Below are 5,847 nucleotides of genomic sequence, written 5' to 3'. Positions count from 1 at the left end.
TACCCTGGAAAGGATGTACTTAGCATAGTGTATTTCCCAGCAAAATCCATTTTGGTTTAGTTTTTGTATGTTTTTTGGTGCACCTGTAAAAATGGCGTGTAACTCTGACAACATTGTTTACAGCTTTGACCAAGGAGTCAGAAATGTTTCCAGGGGCGATCCCCATGATGTTATCATGTCATTTGAGCAGTGCTACTATCATTTTCAGATGTTTTTAGACCTTAAAAGGATCCCTGGGGGGTTGAGGTAAAAATGCTCGTGTCTCCCATAGACTTACATTGGGCTCATTGTTCTGTCCGAGTACCCAAGTATTTGAATTTGCTCGACCCAAGCCATGAGCACCTGAGCATTTTAGTACTTGCTCATCACTAATGACAACTTTTTTTCATGACAACCATAAGCCAGGTAAGAGCCTCAATGGTCTGCCAACTATAGTCATTTATTAGACTTTGCCATATGCACATAATTGGTATCACCAAATCCAAAATTATATAAAACTGCCATACTATCAAACCCTTAGTGTGAATGTGACACCCCAGGAATCTGGTTGTCACAGTGGTATTACTTGCCTCTCGGGGAGGGTGATGCTATGTCTGGAAGCGAGAAGGATCCCCTTGACAGGTAACACTTACATGCAACACTTTTCTGAATCCAGGCCAGAAGGGGGAGCTCTAGACCTGGTTTTAGGGCAGGATCCCTATATATATTCTGGCTGGAGGAGGAGTTAGGAGAGATTATAGGAGACAGTGAGGGGAGAAGGAGCACAGGAGAAGAGAGAAACTGGAGTGGAGCTGCGAATGGCATCCCTCCAGGTTCAAGAGCAAGAAACCAGATGCCGGGGGTCCGAGGCTGTGGGGGAACTGTATGCCCCACAGCAGAAACTGGCGGACAGAATATTCCAAGTCTCCTGGCCACAATTACACCCGAAGGCAAAGCAGCAGATTAGAGCCCAGAGCCACCACAAGAGAGGGGCACCTGTAAAAAGGCTCCACTGGGGATGATGATATTGCAGCAGAGGTGATGTAGCTCCCCACAGGTAGAGCCTAGTCCCCAGGACTCCCGATGCAGTTGGTAAGGATGGTGACTAAGCTTTTCCTGTGGGGAGCCATACCACCTCTGCTGCAATACCATCATCCCCAGTGGACCCCTTTAAGCAGCGTCGGCCATCCATGGCCGAGCACCACAGGTGGCGTCATGAACATTACTCTTCAGACTTTATTCCCCATTACACTTTAATCCCCTCTTATTGGATGCTCAGGGCCACGGATCGGGTCACTGCCACTGTGGCACATCCCTTTAAGAACCAGCCCAGTTTTGAGTACCACATGGTCCTAGCGGGCGCTCCATGAACATTGTAGAAGATATAAATAAAAACATGCCAAGAATACTGCTGCACAAGAAAAAAAACATTAAAATGTACCATCTAGACTAATAATTAAACATTAAAAATGTCAGCTCTTTGCAAAAAAAACAAAACATGCCCTTCCCTTTTTCTGTCAGTAGAAAAATGAAAAAGATATGGCTCTCTGAATATGGTGATGTACAAAGACAATAATTCCTGTAAACCTGGTAGAAAGCAATAAGATAAAAAAGGTAAAAGGAAAACTAGCAAAACATTTAAAAAAAGCTATTTAGAGTTCTGTATCGCCTTAAAGGGAACCTGACACCCCCAAAATCGAAGGTGAGCTAAGCCCACCAGCATCAGGGGCTTATCTACAGCATTCTGGAATGCTGTAGATTAGCCCCCGATGTATCCTGAAAGATGAGAAAAAGAGGTTAGATTATACTCACCGAGGGGCGGTCCCGGTACGATGGGTGTCGCGTTCTGGTCCAGGGCCTCACATCTTCTTACGATGATGTCCTCTTCTTGTTTGCAAGTTGTGGCTCCAGGGCAGGTGTACTTTGTCTGCCCTGTTGAGGGAAGAGCAAAGTACTGCAGTGCGCAGGTGCCGCAGCGTGAAGACAAGAAGAGGACATCATCCTATGAAGATGGGAGGCCCCGGACCGGACCGCGACACCCATCAAATTGGACCGCCCCCCCAGGTGAGTATAATATAACCTTTTTTCTCATCTTTCAAGATACATCGAGGTCTTATCTACAGCATTACAGGATGCTGTAGATAAGCATGATGTCGGTGGGCTTAGCTCACCTTCGATTTTGGGGGTGACAGGTTCCCTTTAAGTGTACTGACCTGTAGAATAAAGTTATCATTTCACTTGTACTGCACAGTGAATGACATAAAAAAACTAAATTAAAATGTCAGAACTGCTGTTTTTGTTCATTCTACTTCTAAATATCAGAAGAGATAAAAAAGTAATATGTAACACAAAATGTTACAACACCCTTCCCACACAAAAACTCTTACTACAATTTAGATTTGTTAATTCAACAAAAAAAACGTATAATTCTTACAATATAGTGACACAAAAACATATATATATATATATATATATATATATATTAAATAGGGCTTTAATTTAAAAAAAAAATTGTCAAACAATACCTAGACATCTATAATATAACGCTGGGAGCGTCACTCTGTCTGAAGCCTTTATAGACTGCGCAAGCGCCGGCGCAGTCTGGACCCCACAGAGTGACGCAGCCCAGGAGATCGTGGTATGCGTAAGCACTGAACGCACACCGCGATCTCCAACGGAGAAGCAGGGACGTGCCAGGAGGGTGAGTATGCTATATTCACCTGTCCCGTTCCAGCGTTGCGTGCCGCTCCATCTTCCGGGTCCTCTGCCTGTGACGTTCAGTTCAGAGGGCGCGATGACGCGCTTAATGCGCGCCACCTTCTGACTGAACAGTCACAGCCAGAGGACCTGGAAGATGGAGTGGCGCGCAGCGCTGGAACGGGACAGGTGAATATAGCAAGTGTCGGGGGTCTGAGCAAGCGGCGACTCTGGCACCCGACCCCCACAGCACGCCGGTGTCCCCGCCTGCTCAGGCCCACCAGCACTCAGCGCCCAGCGACGATAGGTGAGTATGTTATTTTTTTTTTATATATCGCAGCAGCATACGGGGCATATAATACTATGGAGCATCTTATGGGGGCCATCAACATTTATGGAGCAGTATACGGGGCATATACTATGGAGCATCTTATGGGGGCTATAAACCTTTATGGAGCAGCATACGGGGCATATACTATGGAGCATCTTATGGGGGCCATCAACCATAATGGAGCAGCATAGGGGGCATATACTATGGAGCATGATATGGGGGCCATGAACCATAATGGAGCAGCATATGAGGCATATACTATGGAGCATCTTATGGGGGCCATCAACCATAATGGAGCAGCATTGAGGCATATACTATGGAGCATCTTATGGGGGCCATCAACCATAATGGAGCAGCATATGAGGCATATACTATGGAGCATCTTATGGGGGCCATCAACCATAATGGAGCAGCATATGGGGCATATACTATGGAGCATCTTATGGGGGCCATCAACCATAATGGAGCAGCATATGAGGCATATACTATGGAGCATCTTATGGGGGCCATCAACCTTTATGGAGCAGCGTATGGGGCATATCGATGGGAGCAGCAAATTACAGAACGGTGGTGCAGGATGGGAGCAGCACATGACAGGATGGGGGCGCAAGATGGTAGCAGCACATGACAAGATTAGGGCGCAGGATGGAAGCAACACATACCAGGATGGAGACCATATACCAATATAAATGCTCGCCACCCGGGCGTAGAACGGGTTCAATAGCTAGTATTATATAATTTGGTATCATCTTAACAATAATGACCCACAGATTGAAGTTACCATATCGTGTATTCTGCATAGTGAATTGTGTATAAAAGTGAAAAAAACCTTTCCATGATTGCCATTATTGTTTATTTTGCCGCCCAAAAAAGTGATAAATGTAAAAAGTTTTGCATACCCTAACATGGTAACAAAGAAAATTTTCGCTCATCCTGCAGAAAGCAAGTTTCTTACAGAGTGATGTCCAAAGAAAACTGAACAGTTATAGCTCTCAGAATTTTGCAAAATGCTGTAAGCACAGAACCTAAAAGAAACGTTGGGAGGTGCTATTTATTTCATTCCTGGCCCCCCAAAAATCTGCAGACGTTTTATTGATATTCTATAATGTGCTATCAGAACTGCGAATAAAACTAATATTTCTTATTATACCCCTTGATAAAAGTGTATAAGGTTGTAGATTCCATATTGGGGTGACTTCTCAGTGACTTCCATAGTACTGTTAGCTAATGGGTTTTGCAAAGGCAACATGGCACCCAAAAACCAAACCAAGCAAAATGCCCACATGCATGGCATTGCTCTATTGCAGGGGTCCCCAGTCTGTGGCTCAGGAGCCACATGTGGCTTGTGAGTCCATGATGTGTGGCTGTCAGCTGTTTACCAGCTTAGTGCATTAGGTTAGATGTAGCAAATAACTATGTAGAGCAGGTATCTGAATGGTAATTTATGTCAGTAGCCCCACACAAAAAAGGAGATCTGAATGCACATCTACTGGTCTTGAGTAGGGTTGAGTGACTTTTCTTTTTATAGGATCGGGTCGGGTTTCACGAAACCCGACTTTTTCAAAAGTCGGGTCGAGTGAAATCGGCCGATCCTATAGAAAAGTCGGGGTCGGGGTCGGCCGAAACACAAAACCCAATGCAGTGCATTGACATTGAGTTTCTAATGGTTCCCAGGGTCTGAAGGAGAGGAGACTCTCCTTCAGGCCCTGGGATCCATATTTAAGTGTAAAATAAAGAATCAAAATAAAAAATATTGATATACTTACCCTCGGACGCGCCCTGGTTCTCACTGGCAGCCTTCCTTCCTAAGAATGAGCGCCTGAAGGACCTTTGATGACGTCGCGGCTTGTGATTGGTCGCGTGAGCGGTCACATGGGCGTCACGTGACGAATCACAAGCCGCGACGTCATCTAAGGTCTTTCAGGCACTGATTCTTAGGAAGGAAGGCTGCGGGTTAGAACCAGGGCGTGTCCGAGGGTGAGTATATACCTATTAGGAATATACTCACCCTCGGACGCTTCCTTCCTAAGAATTAGCGCCTGAAGGACCTTAGATGACATCGCGGCTTGTGATTGGTCGCGTGACCGCCCATGTGACAGCTCACGCGACCAATCACAAGCCGCGACGTCATCGAAGGCGCTTCAGGCGCTCATTCTTAGGAAGGAAGGCTGTCGGTGAGAACCAGGGCGCGTCCGAGGGTGAGTATATCAATATTTTTTTTTTATTATTCTTTATTTTACACTTAAATATGAATTCTGATACCGATTCCCGATATCTTAAACATATCGGAACTTGGTATCGGAATTCCGATTCCAGATCAGAAGATCGCCGACCTCATGGCCGACCCCACACAGGGGTCGGGTCGGGTTTCATGAAACCCGACTTTGCCAAAAGTCGGCGACTTCTGAATCTGGCCAACCCGTTTCGCTCAACCCTAGTCTTGAGGTATTAGAGATAAATTAAGCATAGTAATCAGGAGATCGGAGAATACTGCCAGTCAGAGGAGTTGCTAGAAGCTGGATGTGAAAGTGTGGTGAAAAAGCCTAATGCAAGGATACCAAATCAAGGTTAATGTTGTAGCCACTGGACGTAACTACACTGCTTCTGAGTGATTTCTTTGAGTGGTGTAAGAGCAGGATATCCCTACTCTGAGGGTGGGTTGAGGAGCCTGGATGTGGTTTGCAACACTTTCTCAGAGCTGAATGTGGCTCTCCAGGACAAAAAGTTTGGGGATCACTGCTCTAGTGGGTATAAGAAACAGAACAAATTCACGTAGTGTATGTCTCCAAAATACACAAGCTGGACACAATGTATTGCACGCTAAATTGGCATATTTGCAA

The sequence above is a fragment of the Ranitomeya imitator genome, chromosome 5 (genome assembly GCF_032444005.1).
Source record: "Ranitomeya imitator isolate aRanImi1 chromosome 5, aRanImi1.pri, whole genome shotgun sequence".
Taxonomy (NCBI): Eukaryota; Metazoa; Chordata; class Amphibia; order Anura; family Dendrobatidae; genus Ranitomeya; species Ranitomeya imitator.
This window is presented reverse-complemented; position numbering follows the sequence as displayed.